A 21,313-nucleotide genomic window follows, 5' to 3' on the forward strand; every position below is an offset into this window, starting at 1 on the left:
GGAAACCCTCCACATTGTTTTGAGAGACATGCTACATCTTCATTATAAAGAAGATAGTTAATAAACCAGTTAGGTATAACCAGTAACATTTAGTAGGTGAGGTATGCATGACTAATTTATTAGAGTCAAGAGTAGGGTTGATTGCCTGAATGCTCTATTAGAGTATCTTGATTTTTTACATTATTGAAATTCTATCCTACCTGCCTCCCATAAAAATAAACCAATTTATTCCTGAATGTGATCAATAACTGGCACATTAACAACAAGTAATAAAACTGTGAGTAATGGAATGTGTTCTATAGTTGGGCAGATGAATAAGTTTACAACTCAGCTTACAACTTAGTGTATTCAAATTGTTTAGTTTTGCAATAGTGAGTCTTTATCTGTGATTACTTCTGAGATTGGCATTGTAGCTCTTTGAAAGGGCTTCCTGGAGAATCATCAGCTGCTATTTGACCAATGATATTGTTACTTTATAATCAGAGCAGTCAACATATGCCACTCCCTGGTTGTTACTGAAGGCTTGTGAAATCATAGCCCCTAAAAATTAATGTATTGTGTAATTTTTGATCTGGAATATAATCCAAATGCTTTCATGCCACCATTGTTTACCTGTGTATCCCTGAGTATTATAACAGCAAGAGTTAATAATATAGAGAGGAGAGTGTCTAACGCCGTATAGTCCTGTAACAGATGATTGCGCAGAAGTTAAACGGCTTCTTTTCCGCGTAACGACAGACTGGCTAGTATATTTTTGCATTTAACCACAAAGGCTATCCCAGACACAAGGGCGTGCGTTCAATTCGATGTTCAAGTTTACCACGAAGAGCATCTCTCTGTTGCGTAAAGAAGTGTGGCTGTTAACCTCGAAGATAACTCTGGGGGAGAGCGTCTGAGAAACCAATAAACACTGAACCAAAGGCAGAGTATCGCTTCGAATTTTCACTGCGTCGCCATGTTACCCTACCTTTGAGCATTCTTCAATTGAAGGAGCACTGTTCCCTGTACATACAGCTCAGTCTTTAGTTCAGTCTTCGAATATTCTCGAGGATTCATCATGGTGCAGCTAAACTAATTGCGGTAAGGAAACGAACAAATACTAGAAGCCTGTACGTTACACGAAAAGGAAGCCGTTTAACTTCTGCGCAATCATCTATTACAGGCTTATACAGCGTTAGACACTCTCCTCTCTTATTATTAACTCTTGATAACAGGTTATGTTCTGCTGTACATAGTACGTATGTTAGTCACTAGTACTCCCTGTGTATTGGTTGTGTTTGGTGACCACATTATCATAATACTGTAGGTGTTACAAGTGGATAGTGCTACTCCTCCTGACCCACAACAAGACATACAAGAAGTTGTCACATACCTTCTTAGCTGAATACAAGGATAGCACACCAGCTATTATTTGCCACAGAGTTGTGACTGCTGTAAGAGAATTGCTAGAGTATACTAAAAGTCAGTACTAAGGTACGTACGTAGATAGTTTTTGTAATGTGCTATAATACAGTACAATAGTACTGTATAGTAGGAACAATGAAGGTGTGAGCGTAGCCTGTGATAAAACATCACCCAAAAACCAGCCTTAATTTCCCCCTCACAATGACATGACAATATTGGTTGGGTAAAGTCTAACTAAAAAATGCCTTCAGATCGACTTGAAATGTTTTTGTCAAGTTGTTGCAGAATTTTTAAAAATTCTATTCAACAGAATTTTCTACTGCCTGCCTGATACGTTCATTCAAGTGTAGCATAAAAGTGGCTACCTACTTTCACAGAAACACTTCAAATTTACGTAAGAAGTTATATTGATAGCCATACAATACATATACTATTTTCTTACTTTTGTCCTTCCATATACTATAGCTACCATAGCACAGTATGGCTTTGATCTCCAGATGAGCACAATTCACTATGTTATTGTACCAACGTAATTATTGGAATACATGTGTCGTGGTTCCAGGTGGGTAGTTCAATGAGTTGTACTCCGGGGGTGTATACGAGAATTTTCCTGCCATTAGGAGATTGACTACTGGTGGAATAGTATGATGCACAAGCTGTTCTCCATTGTAGACTAGATGTCGCTTGCCACAAGGACGGAATGGACTGCTTGTAGAATGGTATGCACAAAGCATGTGTATGAAAGTAAACCACTGTGGTAAGCGAATTAGTCTGGCTTAGCTGCGTGTACGTAAGTGCATTAGTTTTAACTACAGACAATGTGCAATAAAAAGTACTGGATTGGAGTAGTATGTAATGTCCAGATTTTGTGAAATAATAAGCACTAAATGTTCCTACTGTGCGTTTTGATTGTAGAATCTATGTAGCACAGTACAGATATTCATTTATTATTGTTTTACAGTATCTGCACATTACGTACTACTCCAATCCAGCTTCTTTTAGTACTTTTTATTGCAATGGTACTATGTTGTTCCTTCTCTAGTTTAAAATTTCTAACTATGTCTTCTGTAGTTCTTCATCATACATAGTTTCCAGTGAATTTCTGATGCTGATACTTGTAGCTTGGTCAAGTTGTTAAATGCACCATCATTGAATGTGACTCAACAACCAAGAAATTGATTTTATTATTGAAAGTGTGTGTGTGTGTGTGTGTGTGTGTGTCTGTCTGTGTCTCTGTGTGTGTCTGTGTCTGTCTGTCTGTGTGTCTCTGTGTGTCTCTGTGTGTGTCTGTGTGTGTGCAAGCGTGCGTGCGTGCGTGCGTGCGTGCGTGCGTGCGTGTGTGTGTGTGTGTGTGTAATATAGTGTGGAGTACTAGAAGGATTGATTCCTAGTACACGAACCTGACTAGTATATAAGTATCCCAGTGATTCACTGATACCTTACATATGTTTGGGAACTACACATTGATATCCCTCAACAATGGTTATGTATAATAGTGTTTCTAAGATATTTGCTATAACCCATAAGTGTTGAAAAGCCTTGTAGCACTTAATTCCTTGTGGAAAGGTGAATGTGCTTACAGTGCGTATACTTCTAGAGTTTGATGTGAGATTTTTATTCTTTTGATTAGGGTGACGAATGCTGGTGTGATGGCTATTTCTCTAGAAGGATTTGGTTTGAAACTGTTACCAAGGTGATATAAGGGAGCAGCATTCCTGTTTATCTCATGCTTGTCAGACTACCAAGAACTCTTTCCTCTGTTGACATGTGCAACAGTGTGTTCATCAAGTAAAGTTTCTACTGTTCATGTCTATCAGGTGTACTATTTTTTATTTCCTGCACAATAAGTGGTAAGTGAAACAAGTGCTGTTATGTGTACATAAATGTATAATGTATCCTAACTAATACAAGTTTAAGGAAAAATTAGGAACTTTAGGGATCATAAAAAAAGTAGGGAAACAAGGGAGGTCACCTACAGTGTACATCTGCAGATATACTAGTAGTCTATACCCAACACCAAGACTGAATTAAGGATTATTTTTCTATGATCCCTAATTGAACTTAAAATTCCAAATTTTTCCTTAAACTTGTTTGTTTACTTTTTTTTGTAACATTATTATGACTGGTGAATCCACGCATGCTGCATCAAAACAAGGATGGCGCCAGAATTAATTTTTTAATATGAATGTGTGTCCCAGTTATCAAATACTACTTTGAAACTGCAGTAGCTATTATGCTTCACTTTTAGCTATTTTCAGCCTGTTATATAGCGTTACAAATGAAAAACAGTGTTGGAATTGCCACTGCAATCAATCCAGTCAGCATGGAAAATACGGACGATTGTTTACAAATGTACTGTAGAGAAGCCATGCATCACACTACTACAAATTGACACCTTGGGCGGTAAGCAGAAAGAAATGGAACACAAAGGGATGACAAAGGTAAGTCCATTATGCATCCATTGTACGTATTGCAGTATGCCAAAAGGCATGTCTCGGGATGAAGTGACGTCGAACAGTGAAAAAATCAACCCTATAGCCTTAGCCATTATCGTGTTACGCTTGCCTGAAGGCAGGCAAACCATGCAGGCGGGTGGGCAGGCAGGCAGTAGAAAATTCCATTGAATGATTTTTTTTTTAATTCTGTAACAATTTATTGGAAGCCTTTAGGATTGTACTGAAGGCACTTTTGGGCTTGGTTATACCTAACCAATACTGTCAAGGTGCCAGGATGGTGTTGTAAAGCTGGATTTTGGGTGAATTGTTTTGGCCAGAAAAACAGAATCCCTACTACCATACTGTATGACAAACAGCTCTGTACTTAAAACTTTAAAAATTATGATATATTAGTGAAGGGGCAGACTAGTTGGAGTGTCCATGGAATAACTATCACTCAAATTACCTCCATTTGTTGTATGGTTTAAGTCTTGATTTAGATTTCCAGCACCTTCAAGTGTATTAAGCATCTCTATAATAATAAATTGATGTATTAATTGTAACTGAGGCTTAATGGTAGATCCAATTACAGAACAACTTTAGGAGTGATTTTTACTTTCATGTGTCATAGCTAGCTAGCTAGACTATAGGCAGTAGTCAGCCATTCTCAGAGAAGAACACCTTTTCATATGGATCCGAATAAACTGGTAAATTTTAAGACAAGGTTCTTATCAGTCACAACACTTACTATACTCTAATAGAACATACATTAAGTGGTGAAAAAGTGTAAATAAACTATCACTTTTACTATTTTGGATTAGTGTTCAGATTAGAATGTAAACCATGTACTGTATTTATGTATCTGTCATAGGCAGCTCCAGGAGTTTTGGCGACTGGTTTCTGATCAAAAAGCACAGCTAGATTTTAGGTGAAGACCCAAAAAATGAAAAAAAGCCGACACCTAAGAATGGCTATTCTCTACTAAATGATAGTTGTATCACTGTAAAGCACTTAAAAATCTTTATTCACAACTTCTTTTATCAGAGTGACTGACTGCTCTATTAGAGTATCTCGATCTAAACGTGACCGGTTTCTGGAAACCTCAGAAACCCCCATTATAATCCACTCCTTAACCAGCTGAAAAACCCTGTTGCTCCTTGTAGCAGCCGCTGTTAACATCCTTAATGTGACAAGTCATGTGTTTCATTAGTTGTAGTAAGTCTTGTTCTACTAATTATGCCATTGTAATCTGGTACAAATAAATACCCTGTGTCATTCATTTATGACCAGTTTTATTTATTTGAGCCTAGCTTTAATACAGATATATACATTATTTAATAATATGACATGTAAAGAGTAGAGGTGTACTGATATACCGATATAGATCGTATCAGTGGCCGATGTAGAAATTTCTACTATATCGCTGGGAGCCGATATTGCTGCTAAAAACTGATGCGATACACTGATATACAACTGAACTATCTTGAGGATACTGTCCAATGATCAAGCCACATTATAAACCCTAATATTTAGCTAACAAGGGTGGGAAACAGTAGTTGTCTTCCTTGTCTAAAAGTGGTACACTATGCAAAACCATGTAAGTGCATGCATGATCACTGTTTTGTTGTCACAAAGCTTACCAATCATACAACAAACACTCATAGTGGTGAGCCTGGGGAAACAGCAATAAGATGAACCAAGAGCGCAGCATAAAACAACCAGCCATCTCTACAATCCGTGAAAATGCAGAGTAATCCAGACTAATCTTGGCAGGAAGCATGTTTTAAAAATATTTGTGGGTGCCTTATAGTCTGAGCTGTCAATAGAGGCTACACCACCATGGGTAACCAAGCATAGCCAATAACCTTAAGACTGTCTTCAGTAGTTAAAACATGGCATATGTGGTTCCTCAAATATAAATAGCTACACTTAGGTATATCGGATTGGTTTTGTATCGGTTTCAAAATGTTTAATCTCGGATTGGTATCAGATCAGTTTAGTTTTCTTATATCGATACACCTTGAGTATGCAGTAGTGTGTGTTTGTCTTTCTGTTTTACTCAAAACATTGGCATCTTTTTCAGGTGGATAAAGAGAAGAAAATCATCTGCAGGAAGTAGTACAGTATAGATTTGTCGAGGTGAACTAGCAGCCCATCAAACATCAGTTCGGTTACCAGCTTATCACAACCACATGGTTCATGTGTGTACATGTGCCTTACTCATTGGTCGTGTCATCTATGGGATATTGGATATGGTAGGTATGTATGTGTTGGTTGTGATTGGTTAGTTTGTATGGTAGGGTCAAGTGATACCAAGCCTGGAGCTTCTGTAATAGCCATCATCTGTTGTAATCATCACTGTTTATGATGGTTAAGGTGACTGGGGGTTTTCCTGCAGTTTCCTTGCATAGAATTATGTATACATATGTATATGGGCCTGTGAATGTATGTTCAGTGAACTGTCTCATCACGCCTTAGCTATGTTGTTGGGATTTCCAAATACTATATACAATGTGTTTACATGCTTGTCCATCACGTGGAAAATTTAAATATCTGTGGCATGTGATGAGACATGTACATATTGCTGAGTGAAACCACACCTTAGCTACCGTATAACGGGTTAATTTTGATGGGGAAATCTTTGAAGAGCAGCTGCTAAAAAAAAATTTCAAAAGTATAATTTTTGAAAGCTTTATCATTATATGCTTAGCGCCACTAAAATTATTTTCGTAAGTGTGTATTAAATTAAGTGAAGACAGTGACCATGCGTAATGGTACAACTGAAATTCAGACATTCATTAGGTGTTATTGTTTTGGGACTGCTCCACTATAGGAAAGGTAGTTTTTCCATTGAAAAACGGATAATCTTCACCATCAATTTGTTGTGGGTGTGGCCATTGCAGAGGCTGGCCTGCTAGATATTAAAAGAGATATCATGCATTTGACGTTTCATTCTGTATTTCAATAATAAGATGTGGAGTTCTGTTTAATAGTGGACAGAATTTGGCCAACCTGGCACAATGCAGCTTTAATAATATATTCTAAGTTAAATTTTTGTAGAAGCTGTGTTCTTCGAATAATTTGAAAATTAAACTTCTTCGAAAATAGCCTGTTATATGATATGTTGTTGCTCCTACTGGGGAATTCCAAGTGTTAGTAATGTCTATGCACAATGTGTTCACATGCTTCTCCATCATGGGTAATTTTAAATATCTGTTATAGTGGATTTCATGTCCGTTGAGAAATTCCATTCTGCGATTACGTATTGCATAAAGAATAATAAATATTTGTGGTTGCATAGTACGGAATTTTCAACAGACATGAAATCCACAGTACATGTGATGAGACATGTATAGCTGAGTGAAACACTGAAATCTGAGCTTAAAATCTATCAATAAGTAACTAGGTTGGTGACCTGGTTCGCCAGTCAATTGGTATGTAACATTGGGGATCATGTTTTTTCTCTTGTGCTTCATAAGCATGTTGGATATTCCCAGTAGTCAACATTGCCACTATGAAAGGTGATCTTTTAATGAGGTCATGAAGAACACTGGATCTATATTTAGCATGGTCACAGTAATGAGGCAACCATATTAATTAGATCATATAGTACGTTTGTGGGACCAACTTGACATGGTCACATGATAAGATGATCTTTATTGATTGTGATGTCATGTAGTACAGTACACCTTAGCTATGTTGGGATATACACTACATAACATTGTCATTGTATTGTGCATTCAAGGTAGTCATAAACATTACCTTGGCCCTTCAACTTGCATGCATTTTCAAAACAATCCACTGCATCACTTTATGCTTCTCTACGTGGGTGGTGGAGGGGGGGGAGTTTGGGGGCTGGGGAGCTGAGGCCCCCCCTCGGAATGATATGGAATGGAGCTGAAAACCATGAAAAAAAACTGATATACTCTTATAGAATGTTCAAATACCCTTATAGAGCAGTCAAAAATGCTTAATAGAAATGTGTTCCAAAAATGTAGTCTAAAAACAAAAAAAAATTTTGTCTACAGGGGGAATCGAACCACTGACCTCTTACTTGAACAAGTAGGTGTATTACCACTGCATCAAGAGTTTCCAAGTGTATAAAGTTATTTTTAACTGCTTATAAATGCTGTATGTTCATTAACCCTAGTCAACATTTCCAAAACTGCAAATAGCCAATTTTAAATACTTTGATTAAAAAATTGGTGATATGCTTCAAATTGTGCATTCTGGTGAACTTTGAGAGATGTAAAACCTAAAATGGCTACAGCTTCCTGGGGGGCACAGACCCCTGCCACCACAAATTCTATACTCTGGTCAGCCCCCCTTACAAATAACTACTTCCTCCGCCCAAAGTCCCTCAATTAGCCACCATTTTATTTTGCGACATAATTGTGGATAATTAAGGCAATATATGAGGTCATTGTGTATCTACAGTATGTTTGTTTCCTGCTTGAAAGATCACTATATATAACAATGTGATCTTAACAATGGTAATGCCAAAATTGACGTTATTGTGTTGTATGTAGTCCAGCAACATGGCTAACTGCTGAGCAGTGGTTGTCTTGGTGACCTGTGAGAGTACTAAAATAAGATGAAGCTAATGGATCACATGACCCTCATTGATGTCTATCAGTGTAACATTGTAGGCATAATAAAGTAAGCCATTTATTTTAAGCAGAGTGATTGTTATTGCCTTGTTTCATCAGTGTCAACAACTTCAGATGATCTCTGGAGCTGGGACAAAACAGGAGTTCACATCACTCAAGTACTGAAAAACTTTCCGAAGATATTTAATGTGTGTTGATGACTTCATGTGTGCAGTACAAAAGTATTATTGGTATAGCAAGGACTATATATTCAAACAGTACGGTATTAATGTTTAGCAAAGATCGCCCCAATATTGAAAGGCGCCCACCAAAATGCTGCCTTTAAAAAATTAAAATCACTCTTAAGTGGAAAAAAGTACTTTAACTCAGCATACTGTAACATCAATATAGTATTCACTCGACATAAACCCCATTCACATGCTAATATTGAAATTTTATAAAAATTGTCAAAACTCAATTTTTGTTCTGTCTGTCTGCCTGCCTGCCCGCCCGCCTGCCCGCCTCACCACAGTCTCAAAATGACCCACCATTTTTTGCCACAATACTTGTGGCATATGCATTTATAAGGGTTGTTACAAGTGTCTACCTCTGCACCTTGTCTTTCCTTTAACTCTTAATAATGCTGATCATCTTCATGAAACAAACCCATAATGAGACATTATTTTTTCAAATCAATACAAAAATTTTAGATGCTGCAAAATCATTTAAGGCAGTGCTCAATTACTGGTAGACACTGTACCTGTCTCATAAGACTTTTTACGAACCTGAGCTGGACCAATGACAATTAAGTGACAATGCCTATTAATGATCTAGCTGTACTTAGTTGACCATTAAATGCCTGCTTCTGTTTGGTAGTATGGTGAAAAAGAAAGCATGAAAGACCACTTCCATTAAATATCCAGTTGACTGGGGCCCACTCAAAGTATGTAGAGTAGCCATGTTTAGTATTCTCAAACAGTCACATGTGCATATCATAGCTGTAGCTATGTATATAAGCAAACTAGTATATCGCTAGGGATCAAGTGATAAAAACTAGTGAGACAAGATTATATGATTACAACATATACCCTGTAGAAAAATTCTGACTGAACAAAATAATTGTTATGACATGCTAATATTGGGATTATCACACTGAACTATGTTATAATACAATCGTCCATCTAATCTTGTCTGAGTAGTATTTATTGTTTAGGTCTCTACTTTGCTTTTAGATAAATACTTTTCAATATACGTACTAGGTACTATAGATTAATGATAAATGTATCTATTTCCAAATTTCTTGACCATACTAATAAACTGTCAAGGTAGTGTCAGAAGTATACATGAGCTGATGTGCATGTGTTTATTAAACCAGATGTGCACCTGTAGCCAACTGTAGTGGGTACTGGTGCTTGCCTGGTTTCCCTGAAGTTGTTTTTGTAATATCGTGTGTATATGTACCTATCTTTGTTTGTTTGACTGTACGCACCCACTAAGTGGTAAAAGCAGGCAGCATAGTTTGGGAGCTACTTGCTATAATGAGATTACGAATAATTGATCAAGGTTTCAAGGCAATGTGACATTTTTACCATAATTATCCTCATAACAAGTAATATTATTGTGCTGTGTGTATAGTACAGCAACTTGCCTAGCTATACTGGTCCAGTGACTGCCGTAATGGCCAGTGAGAAAGAAGAGTGTCCTGTCCGGTTGTGACATTAAATGATCCACTGGAAACATTGTGGCTTGTACTGTAGATGTACATGTGGTATTAAGCAATACATACAGGTACTTGACATATGCATGCACACATATACATCATTTTCGACCTAAGTCATGGCACCTAATGACATCATGAAAAATGACTTGAAAAGTATTAGTGCAGTACGGCAAAAGTGCTGTCAAGTTGATGTGCTGTTAACTGCACCAGGAAGAGCAAGGACATTGGATTTTATCAAATTCTTTTAGATTCAGAGTGAAGACACAGCTGGGTTGCATGTTGGATGACAGCCAGGCTAGGTAGAACTAAGGATTTGTTGCAGTTCAAACAGAGTAGCCAGTTGTGCTTGGCATGATTTATTATGTATCTAGCTTAACATAATTATTGCATGTTTATTGGTGTACTGGTCGCAAAAGATGTTGCATTGACTCAACAAGTCAACCTTTAAATTAACTTGAAATTGACTGTGGTTGTGCCATATTATGGTTATATATTTCTAAGACATTAGTTCATTAGCTATATACTCACTGTCTGTTGTAGTGTTTGCAGCAACACTATTATCATGTTTAGTGCTGTGTTTTCAACAAAACTGCATGCTCCTTAATTATATTGTGTCACATCAGTTCAGTGCACTGCTCATAAGATGTGCATCATTTAACAAACTGTTTGCAGAAGTACTGCAGGCCTGTAATGATGAAAAGATTACATGGGCATGCAGATGGTATTAGTACTTGGCACTCATGATCAGGGCAGGCACAATGGTGTATAAACCACAACTCCACAAGTCGATATGGAGCACCAGTCCAATCATGCATCTGCACCTTGTGGACCATTGAAAGCTTTTGCTGTACAAGAACAAAGTGATGGCATTTATTCCCATTTGATAGCATATATTTAGTTTGAAAAACTGAAATATTTAATCTACAGGATAACACTATACAGTGCAATCACATTTAAATATTTTATTACAACCTACTGTTGTTTAAAGTCATTACTTCATGTCTTCATCATCAGCATGATATATAGTGCACGTGGTTCTTGATGACTTAGTATAACCTAACCTGCACACTACATGAATTTTGCATAGGAAAGCTGCCACATGACTACACCCCTCTTCAAGTCTACAGTAGTACATACACAAGGTAACATGGTTTTAATTTTTCAGGTCATTTATTTGTAAGAGTGAAGCTGAACACTTGATTGCAGTGTGCTGACTCTTTAAGTTATACGTATAGTTGGTTGAAATTGAATTACCTATATATACTTCACACAAATTACACTTATAGGCTGTTTGTTTAGCTTCCCCTGAATGCCTTTATGAGGTTGCATCACCTGTTGTTTTGATACTCTAATCAAAACACACGGTAGTGTGTCGTGCGGCCCAAGAAGCCGGTGTGCCATCCGTGAGTATATTAACAGGAAGAAAGAAAACGCAATTTTCACACCTATGTAGCTCTGTGATCCCTTATCCGATTGGAACCAAATTTGCTACAGACGTGCCGGCAAGTTAGGGGAGTCTACACACCAAATTTGAAGAAAATCGCTCCAGCCATTTCCGAGATACGAGCGAACAAAATTTCGTTTTAATTTCTTGGTTTTTTTTTCTTCTATACTTCTTCATTTCGCACACTTCGCAAAATCCGCCATAAAACACGAATGCGTGCTCGGATCGGGCTGAAATTTGGCACACGTAAAGGGCTCATTAAGGCGGATCTCTGTACCAACTTTGGTAGGAATCCGATGAACATTCACGGAGTTATGACCGATTATTTGCGTAAAATAAGGTCGAAGGTCTGTCACGCCTACAGGGTAAACTCCTTTGAGGAATCAGTTGAAAATTGATATATAGATGGAGCAACCATCGTAGGAGTACCTTTTTGTGGTTTGAAAGGAATCGGGATAAAGACCACGGAGATATGACACAAAACCCGACCTGTGTCAAAATTACGCGATCGATTTTTATGAATAAAAAAAACTATTAGTTTTCGTGTCTACCAGGCAAACCGCTTAGAGCAATGAGCTGAAAATCAGTATGTAGCTGGAATAATCATCATAGAAAGTTCTTGCAGTACTACAGAAGAATCGGATTACAAACCACTGAGTTATGATTCGAAAGACAACTACGTGTAACAAATGCGAGATCGAGATACTCTAATAGAACAGTCACCCTAATAAAATATTCAGCTGCATTTATAACTATTACATTGCAAGTTATTCTGTAGGGAATTCAGCTACAAACAAGTCACCCTGTAGTCAGATCAGCCAGAAGAAGGTATCTAATAGAGAGTTCAACTACAAAGAAACCATCATGTAGAGAGTTCAGCTCAAACAAATTGCCCTGTAGAGAGATCAGCTAGAAGAAGTTACCTTGTAGAGAGTTCAGTTACAAAGAAACAATCATGCAAAGAGTTCAGCTGCAAACAAATCACCCAGTAGAAAGTTTCGCTATGAACAGATCACACTGTAGAGAGTTCAGCTATGATCACAGATCATCCTGTAGAGAGTTCAGCTATGAAAAGATCACCCTGTAGAGAGTTCAGCTATAAGAAGTCACCTTTTAGAGAGTTCAGCTACAAAGCAACCACCATGTGGAGAGTTCAGCTGCAAGCAAATCACCCTGTAGAGAATTCAGCTACAAACAAATCTCCCTGTAGAGAGACCAGCTAGAAACAAGTCACCCTGTAGACAGATCAGCTAGAAGAAGTTACCTTGTAGAGAGTTCAGCTGCAAACAAATCACTCTGTAGAGAATTCAACTACAAACAGATAACCCTGCAGAGAGTTCAGCTAGAGTCAAGTCACCCTGTAGAGAGAATCCTGTAAAGAGTTCATCTACGTACAAGCAGATCACCCTGTAGAGAGTTCAGCTACATTTCAAGTCACCCAGTAGAGAGATCAGCTGCAAATTATCCTGTGGGGATTAATTGACATGTAATAAATATATGCAAGAATTCATATATATAATGAACTCTTTATATATGCATTATATATATATATATAATTTGTACATTTACTGATAAAATCAGAATGAGTTAAAGTATTTATAAAATCTGCTTCATCTTTTTCTTTTTCCTGTGGTAAAGAAAAATATATAGGTTAAAAAGCCCCAAAGTTGGCCATAGGCCGGCTTTGGGGTATACAAATACAAAAAGAAGTGAAATCTAATCAAAAACAGCCAAGCTGTAAAAAAAGGAGTGCGGCCCTTGAAAAGGCTATGGTGAAAAAAGATGTGAAATCCAAGGTGGCGGCCAATAGGGACCCGCCGATTATGCTCATAATTTTACCTATTATGCTATGCTGCACTGCTAAAAAATTCACCTATTATGCTTAAATTAATGCTCAATATTTACCTATTATGCTCGATTATGCTCAATGTTCATGCCTTAGTTCATATGCTTTGCTACTAGTTTAACACTATATAGAAAGAAAAAAATGAGTGGCTGGAACACAAATAATAAATGCTTGCTGCATGCCTGCATGTAAGAGACAAGATCGATATACTCTAATAGAACAGTCAGTTTGATAATTGTTCTATTAGAGTTACTGACTGCTCTATTTGAGTATATCGATCTTATTTTGCAATTGTCATTTTTCCAGCAAGAGTTTACCGACTATCGTACAAATATTTAACCTATTACGCTGGCATTATGCTCAATGCTTTTAGGTACCTATTATGCTCAAAATTATGCCAGCATAATCGGCGGGCCCCTAGCGGCCAAGAAATGGCTGTGATGGTAGGTTAATGGTAAAAATTTTAATAACGACAATTCAGGTGAATTTTGCGCCAATTGACCAAGCGGCACCAAATTCACCTGAATTGTCGTTATTAAAATTTTTACCATTAACCTACCATCACAGCCATTTCTTGGCCGCCACCTTGGATTTCACATCTTTTTTCACCATAGCCTTTTCAAGGGCCGCACTCCTTTTTTTATAGCTTGGCTGTTTTTGATTAGATATCCTTATCTTACATGTACTTGACTATACAATTGTACTGGACTGTATGCTGTACATATAAGCAGATCTGAGTTAAGTGCTATACAAGACAACTGCACATGTGTCTGAACTGTAAAGGAACTTGCTAGGCTATTATATACTATACATTCTCTTTTTACGAAGTTAACTGGCATCCCTTGCCACAACCTGGATTTTAAAGTGTTAGCTAAAGAGGATTGACGGGGGTTGATTAGTACAATTAAGGGAAAAGCACCTGACCTTCTGGCTAAGCAAAGGTAAGCGCCGGCTGGCTGGCTGGGCAGCCACTATGGGGGTCAACAAGTGTAAAAGTTGGCAACTGCTGACAATGGTTGTTTTATACACTATACTCTGTGCAGTGAGCAAACTTCAAAATAGCTTGGTTATCTACATCCCATGGGGAACAGCATTTGTCTGTTAGCTATTTGCAATTGGTTGGCCACTGCACATATCCATTATAAAAGTAATTGTGTATGTATATATACATTGTCCAGCTGGGACCTGGGCTTATGTGCATATAAAGAGATAGTAAAGATTGATTCCCTCTGTTTTGATCTCATAGATATCTCCAAACTCCATATCTGGCCATTTTGTCAGGTCATCATGCAATCCACGAAATCAATGGTAAAGTTGTATGGAGATCAGCCACCTCTATTCTACCTCGCACTCAATTTATCTACATAATTATAGTTTATGGTGTTTTTGTTTAAATAATCTAGTGAGTCACAGTCATCTGAACACATGATGGCTTTGCACTATCAAATCCCTTGAAACTCAACTTTAAATGATACTGCAGCATTTATGTTGTCATGATTATGTGTGCTAAAAAGGGGTTCGTTGTGGCCAAAAACTAGTTATATTTGTAGACTTGTTGTAAAACAATTATGGTGATGGATGGATCCATCATTTTATAAATAAGATAGATTGAAATAGCAACCTGCACCACAGAACAATGGTTATATATATGAAATAGATCCAATCCTGTGTTCATATATTCTCCTTGACCTTACATTCAATTAACTATACACTCTTTGTTCTCTTTGACAAGCCACTATTATATATCTTAAAATCCAATAATAAGAAACAGTGTATAGTTCTGTTTTTACTTCCAGCTGAACTCATTCATCTTGTACCCACATGTACAACAACAATAAACGGCTTTAACTTTTTTTTGGCTAAAACGTAGATAGTATATTTTACGGTACATTGAATATACTATCTATGGTTAAAAAAAGCTTCTAAATTCAATCTTGTGTTAGCCATTTTCCAATTATTTCCAGGGGAGTATGCCACCAGAGCCCCTAGCTGGAGAATTCTATAAATGCTGAGTGCAATACACTCCACACACTGGTGAGTCTACTTACCCTCTCTGCCCACACTTACTCTCTCTACTGTTTGGACAGCTAGTGTAGTTTGAGTCACGAGACTGTAAATTATGCTATACTTCAGAACACTAGAATTGATCATGTGCAGCTGATACCCATTTGCTTCCACTACTAGTTCTATAAGATTGAATTTAGCTACTGGCTGTGTTCTTAGTTATATTGACAATCTGTAGAGGAATAATGGTATCACATTGAAGAGTGACATCATTTTTCACTCAAAATTACTACCAAATTCAATCTCAGTAGGCCAAATTTGCACTGTGGGGGCATGCCCCAGACCCCTATAGATAGAACATGCTCCACATGCTGAGTGTGCTTTGCACACTAGTTGTATCAACTTTCTTGCCACATATATAAGTGTCCATGTTAGCATCCCCCCTTCTGAAATCCTAGATCCGCCCCTGTACTCACAGAAATTGATTCATAGCTCCCTAGGTGCCTCCCATGTAGTTCACTGTATCAAGTTGAATAAACACTAGTCACTTGGAGAATCACAGCATGCAAAGCTCACATGAGACATGAGACATTTATGAAACGTGCTGCCAGACCATGCAACAAGAGGTAAGGGAAACCAGACACTGATCCTTTGCGAATCAGACAGCAATTATTCATCAATATTCTTGACTATAAGTATCCCAATGAATACACTTCCGAAGTGATAGCCTGATAGGTGGTTTTTGGACCAATGTAGTGATAAGCTTCATACACTGCCAATTTAGAAGCCATCATGTAATCATCCATTACTGCATATTTCAAACAAAACAACGATTCGTGTGGGTTGGTGCATGTACATGCTGTTATTTCTGATTGTACTTATAACCTACGGTTGACCAGTTGGTTATTTCTTTCTGTTCCTAGGGTGTAACCATCAGTCGGTGTTGTTTCTGTGATGGGTGGAGTGTTTGCTGGTTTTTTGTTGTTGCCAACTTGCTGGATAGAATGAACATTGTTCACATGTCCTGTTAAATACAATAAACATATTCCCACGACATTATCAATGTGTAGCTATTATACTAATTGTCTCACTAATGCTATAAGGTCGCTATCTAAGCCTATAGGTGACTATTGCAGTATTTACCTCAGTTTTCATGTATTAATATGGTCAATATTACAAGACAACGTTGAAACCGGGTCACTACTGCTGACCCGGATGACCCACTGACCCGGATAGCAATCCGGGTCAGACCCGGATTTGACCCGGATTGACCCGGATTAATTAAAGCCGAGGCGTGCGATAAGAGTTATGTTTCGGCTAGTCTCGATACCTTTTTGAGCGTTCGATTCGTGTTGAGTAAACAGGGGTGGATCCAGACGCAACTTCAGCCTAGCTGTAGGTTGAAAACCAAAAAAAACCAAAAAAAACCAAAAAAAAAAACGTCATCACCTACTAACATAGCTACCCCTCACCATAGATACCCTCAGTTTCGTGCTACATACTACACTTACTAATACATGGGTGTGGCTGAACGTATGTTTGTAACGCGATAAGTGGGCGTGGCTCACGAAAGAGCTACGCGATAGCGTTTATAAGTTTCCACGTCGTCAAACGAACAATTTCCTTTCTCACGTGATCCAATCCGGGTCAGACCCGGATAATTTGTAAACCCGGTCACACCCGGATGACCCGGAGAAAATGTGACCCGGATGACCCGACCCGGTTTCAACGCTGTTACAAGATGCATTGGTCTTGTTACAGACGTTTGCTGCCAAGTGGTTCTTCTAACAATGGTGATGATGCTTTTCAATTTGGTAACATTGTTAGTAGATATGGTGTATTGAAACTAGCTAGTGTCTAAATAAAATTAATGTATACAACCGTATGGAAAAATAAGGATTATAGAAAAATTTGGGAGGTCACCTAGTGAACATTTAAATGTCCACTAGGTGACCTCCCTACTTCTTCAATGTCCACTCCCTACTTTTTCTATAATCCTTATTTACCATACAGTTGTACACATTAGTTTTATTTAGACAGTAGCTAGTTTTAATACATAGCTAACCACCATACCTACTAATAATGTTACCAAATTGAAAAGCATGATAATTATAGGTGTTACCTTATATAGCCACTACAGAAAATCTAAAAATATTGCAAAAAATTGCTTATTGTGATTTTTATAAAAAATATTGTTCAAAAATGCACACTTTTTCTATGGCATGGGGCATTAAGGGTTAATCCCTAATATAATCTATACCCAGGGATTAAATGTCTACTATATTATATCTACCGGAGCATATCAGGGGCTAAAAAAGGAGCTAGTTGTGGCCAAAAAGCTAGTTGTAAGTGACTTTTGGCTAGTTGTAAATGGCGATTGGGCTAGTTGTAAAAGTCAGACTAAAATAGCAAGCTGCACCACAGAAAAGCATAACTTCAATGTTACGTATAATGTTTTATGTGCACGTGTGTGCAGCTTAAATCTCTTTTACAGGGATTTGGCTAAAAGTGCCTCAAGATCCTATCTTGAGATAGCTAGTTTTCAAAAAAATTCTCCACTGACTCCACTATTTGATAAGAAATTGCCTCAAAATTCAGCCTATAGTCATAGTTACCTTTATCACAGTCCATAATTAAAATTGCTCTAAAATCTAGCTAATAAAACATTTTATTATAAAAAACTACTTTCAAACCCTATCACTATGCTGCCTTTATAGCTATATACTAGTGTTGTTCCAGTACCAGCTTGTTATTTCAGTTCCAGTTCCAGTTCTAGAATCATAAACCTTTGGAATTACAGTTCCAGTTCCAGTCTAGAACTATAATTGCTTGAAGTACAGTTCCAGTTCCAGTTCTGGAACCATAACCTTTAGAATTATAGTTCCCGTTCCAGTTCTGGAACCATAGCTTTTAGAATTACAGTTCCAGTTCTAGTTCTAGGACTACAACCTTTAAGATTACAGTTGCAGTTTTTAGTTCTACATAATTAGTTTAGTGCTCCATTTCTAAAACAATGCACAGCATGCACTAAACTATGGGTTTTGATTTGATTGTGTTATGTATCTAGGCAGAGCAACTACTACAAAACCAACTATACATGCAAGGCATTGATCCAAGGCTTTGATTATGAGAGATGATTTGAAGTTATTTATCAAACATTAAACTAGATATGAACACATTTCAGAATGACAGAAACACCTAGGTAGTGAGAATTATTGGTTTCACTTCAGTGTTGCATTGGGTGTATACAATCACTGGACTGGATCGTGGACTAGACCAGTGGACAGACCACATGAACTGGACCAGTGGACAAGCCATGGACTGGACTAGTGGATAGACCATGGACTGGACAAGCTTCTTTCTTTTTATTGCAAGTATTTAGGATACTGGTTGTAACTACAGTATTTTTTCCACAGCGGTACTAAATTTAGACTAACATGTAGGTGGACCTGTCAACCTACAGTTTGTATATGGAAAAGCAAGATCGACAGATAAACTACAGCTACTTAATTTTGCTTACTCGAATGCCCATAACTTGTGTTAGAGGATGCATAATAATATTAAATGTTAAGAACAAGAAGGATGGTGGACGCACACACACACAGAGCTAAGAGTTTAATTGTAAATGGAAGTATTTAATACTTCAATTTTTAACAGCTATTCTGTACGTGTTTCAATTCCTGCTCAAAACATTAACACAAGTTGTTATTTGTAAACAACCCTAGAAAAATGAACAAGTAATGTAGGTGGGAAAAGTTGATAGGTTTATTTGCATATTCTATACATGTGTAGCAATATCATTTCTTTTATAGCAGTATAGCTAGCTAAGTTCAATTTCTCAAAAGCATGGAAGTTAAAAGCCAAAATTGTCCTCAGAAACAAGAAAAAATTAACTCTAAAAATGGTAATGGTTTCTCCAAGCCTGAATATTTATATAAGGCAAGAGTCCAATTGTCCAGTCCTCCAGTTCTGCCCAGTGTTTCTAGTTATATAGCCTTTTGCATCATTGAATACTTATCAGTTCTTGCTTTTATCAGCACACTAACTGTAGTCATGTAATGAGCATCGTATTTGCTATTTTTATTGATAATAACTAAATGATTATGACCAATTTCAGTTCCAGTATTAGTTCGATAAATTTTCATTTTAGTTCCAGTTCTAGTCCAGTATTTAGAAAAATTAATTATTGTTCTAGTTCCAGTTCCAGTATTGAGGAAAGTAAAATTATTGTTCCAGTTCCAGTTCTAGTTCTAGAACTGGAACTAAAATAAAATTGCTGGTACTGGAATTACTTTTAGTTCCAGTACTCAGTACTGGAACAACACTACTATATACACAGTTTTTTTATCCTTTCAATTCACCATTTCCTTAAAACATCCAGATTTCAGTCGTTCTCTCAAATTGCTTCTAGATTCAATCTCTACATTTCAAAATTTTCCTGGGGCAGTATATATGCCCCAGCCCCTCTAGTCTCGCAAATTTTGTTGTTTACATGTGTAACAAATACCCCCCCCCCCCCCCCCCCCTCCACTCTCAGGTTAGGCTAGTTGTAAAAAAATAGTATTTTTAGCCACTACAGTATATAGGTAATCTCCTAATACTTTTGATGGCACCTAATCAAACTTAAAATTCCTAATTTTTCCTTATATTTATACTTGTTTATATTTATACTTGTTTATTTACTATTTGTGACTGATGAACCCGCACATATACTGCATGGAATGGTGCCAGAGTTAATGTTTTGTCTGAATGCATATCATGCATTTACTGACTCAAAAGTGAATCAAAGTGGCCTTTACACTTTGCTTTCAGCTATGTTCTGCCTGTTACATACAAAGAACAGTACAGGGGAAGCACATCTGCAATTAACCATGCAAAATACAGATGATTCCTATTTACAAAAATATGTAGCCATTACGCGTAAACTACTGCAAAACGACATGTTGGGCTGTCAGCAAAAGAAATGAGACACAAAGAGCTCAAGGACAAGCATATGTCCATGATGCGTTCACTGTATGTGCTGCATATGCCATAAAGTACTTGTTGCAATTGGGCTGAAGTGACATTGAACAGTGAAAATCAAGCCTGCAACCATTGCTGTTACCAGGTTACATTTTCTGCAGGAATCAAGCAGGTAAGTAATTATAATTTTAGTCACTAGAAAAGAAATTGAAATTTTAAAGCAACCTATTGGAAGCAATTGGAGTCATACTGAAGGCATGTTTGTACCTGCCAAGGTTCCAGGAAGGTTTTTAGGTGACAATTTTAGCCAAACTTAGCTGTAGTATGGTACTTTATGATAGACAAATAATTAATAATCTGCATGAAATGTCAACCATGCCACATACATACTGTATAGTTCGCCCAACTTGTTTTCATAGCTGGCAAATCTGTATGGCTTTTTTGCAGTTAGACAATAAGTGAAGTTAGCAACATTTTGTGGCATTCAAATGCCGTGGGCAAGTACTTTTCATTGTATTAATAACATTAGCTATGTGGATTGCTAATCTGTATAATTTTCATGGTTTATACATCAATCTCCATACAACTTGTACAGGAGCAACATTTTGTGGTATAGCTATAAGATGCCCTTGAAATCCATTAAAAATAATTAAATTTGAAATTGTATCCCACATAAATTTCTTGCTTTACGTTTGTTGGAATGTTGCATTATATTTATTATATAGTACCTTATTATAGGCATTTGAGCACACAAGTAGCAGGGCAAATACAGTGGTTTCAGCTGAAACCCCTTCTGAAAATATAGTGCATGCACCCCTAAAATTATTTACAATCCGTGTGGATGATAAAATCACCAAGAGTTATAGCTACTAGCCTAGTGTATTATTATTTATTATTGGGACTTTTTCT

General features: G+C 37.2%; 1 long non-coding RNA gene across 7 annotated transcripts; it reads left to right on the forward strand.

Moving 5' to 3' along the window:
- The first annotated feature begins 1,213 nt into the window (after positions 1-1,213).
- On the forward strand, positions 1,214-8,686 carry LOC136260535 (uncharacterized). Of its 7 annotated transcripts, XR_010703599.1 has the most exons (7): positions 1,214-1,473; positions 1,870-1,966; positions 2,025-2,597; positions 3,035-3,254; positions 5,923-6,094; positions 8,369-8,498; positions 8,549-8,686. It is a non-coding gene; the product is annotated as an uncharacterized lncRNA (long non-coding RNA). The 7 variants fall into 7 exon arrangements; XR_010703598.1 differs by having other exon boundaries at positions 1,214-2,161; positions 2,476-2,597; XR_010703597.1 differs by having other exon boundaries at positions 1,214-1,966.
- The last annotated feature ends 12,627 nt before the right edge of the window (positions 8,687-21,313 follow it).

This window comes from Dysidea avara, chromosome 7, assembly GCF_963678975.1.
Source record: "Dysidea avara chromosome 7, odDysAvar1.4, whole genome shotgun sequence".
In the NCBI taxonomy this organism is placed as follows: domain Eukaryota; kingdom Metazoa; phylum Porifera; class Demospongiae; order Dictyoceratida; family Dysideidae; genus Dysidea; species Dysidea avara.